Below are 2,511 nucleotides of genomic sequence, written 5' to 3'. Positions count from 1 at the left end.
GAGAAGCAGGAACAAGTGACACGTGCTGAAGAAGCTCCCCCATACCACCAACTGCCAGCAGAAGAAACATGCTACGCTCTTTTCACTGATGGTTCCTGCCGCATTGTTAGGATGAAACGAAAGTGGAAAGCAGCTGTATGGAGTCCCACAAGACAGGTTGCACAAGCCACTGAAGGAGAAGCTGGATCGAGTCAACTTGCTAGACTCAAAACCGTTCAATTGGCCCTGGACATTGCTGAAAGAGAGAAGTGGCTAAAGCTCTACCTCTACACTGATTCGTGGATGGTAGCCAATGCTCTGTGGGGATGGCTGGAGAAGTGGAAAAAGGCCAACTGGCAGCATAGGGGAAAACCAATTTGGGCTGCTGATGAGTGGAAAGACATTGCCACTCGGGTAGATAAGCTACCTGTGAAAGTCTGTCATATAGATGCCCATGTCCCCAAGAGTCGGGCTAATGAGGAGCACCAAAACAACGAGCAGGTAGATCAGGCTGCAAAGATAGAGGTGTCAAAGATAGACTTAGATTGGCAACACAAGGGAGAGTTGTTTCTAGCTCGATGGGCCCATGATGCCTCAGGCCATCAGGGCAGAGATGCCACCTATAAGTGGGCCCGAGACCGAGGGGTGGATCTAACTATGGACAGTATTTCTCAGGTTATCCACAACTGTGAGACGCGTGCTGCCATCAAGCAGGCCAAGCAGGTGAAGCTGCTATGGTATGGTGGGCGATGGTCCAAGTATAAGTATGGGGAGGCCTGGCAGGTTGACTACATCACCCTTCCCCAAACCCGCCAAGGCAAGCGCTATGTGCTCACAATGGTAGAGGCCACCACAGGATGGCTGGAGACCTACCCTGTACCTCATGCTAGGGCCCGTAACACCATTCCAGGCCTTGAAAAACAAGTTCTTTGGAGGCATGGTACCCCTGAGAGGATTGAGTCGGACAATGGAACTCATTTCAAGAACAGCCTCATCAACAACTGGGCTAGGGAACATGGCATTGAGTGGGTGTACCATATCCCCTATCATGCACCACCTTCAGGGAAAGTGGAAAGATACAATGGACTGCTAAAAACCACCCTGAAAGCACTGGGTGGGGGATCTTTCAAAAATTGGGAGTAGCATCTGGCAAAGGCCACCTGTTTAGTTAACACCTGAGGTTCCACCCACAGAGCAGGCCCTACCCAATCTGAGCACCTACATACAGTAGATAAAGTCCCAGGAGTACATGTAAGAGATTAGTTAAGGAAGACAGTTTGGATCAATTTTGCTCCAAGTACAGACAAACCCATCTGTGGGTTTGTCTTTGCTCAGGGACCAGGTTGCACATGGTGGATAATACAGAAAGATGGAACCACAAGATGTGTACCTCAGGGAGATCTGATTGTTAGGTGAGAACTGTGTGTAATTATGGCTATGTACTAAATGTCACTGTCATTATCTGTATGTAACTGTATATTGTATATTGTTTTTATATAGATACATGTATGTGTAGTGTATATGTGTGTAAAGCCAGAATATATATATTAGTTTTAGTAAGTTGACAATATGGGGATAAGGGATAGAATGTCCTACAATGACTTTATGATGCTTGTATCCCCAATCGTCTATTCTGTTTGTGCTGTATATTGAGTTCTGTGCCTTTAAGACTGGTTCTAAGACCAAGAAGCGTGGAGTTTGCTTTGAGAAAACTGCCTGACTCCTACAATTTCTTCTCTGGATGGGGTGTTCGGCAGAGGCTTGGAGAGACTGCAGGACAGAGATCTTTTTGCTTTTAGTTAGTTTCAGCTAGCTAGGGCAGAGAAGTTCCCTGGACTGGTTTTTTTTCCTTTTTCTTGGGACTGTTTAAACCTTCTCTGGACTGAAAAACCCAGGGGATCACTGGGAGCTTGCACTTGCGGCCCACCAGGGTCTGGAACTCAGCATTTTCCAGCAGCGCCGGAGGGACTGGGACTGATAAAAACTGAGAGAGAGCCGAGCTACACCCACGGCAAGAACTTTCTCAGCTTGCCATCTCACTCCAGAATGAGAGGTTTTATTGTTTCATATTATTAATTCTTTATACTTGTATGCACTTTGTTTGTTAAGTAAAATAGTTTTTTCCACTTTTCTGTGAGGAAGTTCTTTCCCGGACCATTTGGGGGGGGGGGGGCAGCTTTTGGGTTTGCTCCCCAGAGGGACCCCGTTCAGGGGTTTTCTCCCAAATTTGCCCTAAACCAGGACAATAGTCCAAACCCAGTATATGTTTTGTTGGCTTTTAGGATGGATGGAGCTCTCACATTGGGATAGGATTCATGTAATCTACCATAAACTTGTATATCCAAGAAACAAATGAAGATCAAGACATCTAGAGTACAATTAATTCAGTTAATCTTTTTTAGAGATTTTTGTTAGGATAGGATGCTTTGTATCCCAAAATCAACAGCTTCCAGGAAAAAGCTGACAGAAGACAACTTCTGCATGTTACAGCTTGCCGATTTTGTATTCGTGCAACCCATCTTCACCCATGGC

This window comes from Hirundo rustica, chromosome W (assembly GCF_015227805.2).
Source record: "Hirundo rustica isolate bHirRus1 chromosome W, bHirRus1.pri.v3, whole genome shotgun sequence".
Taxonomy (NCBI): Eukaryota; Metazoa; Chordata; class Aves; order Passeriformes; family Hirundinidae; genus Hirundo; species Hirundo rustica.
Note: the sequence above shows the minus strand (reverse complement) of the source record.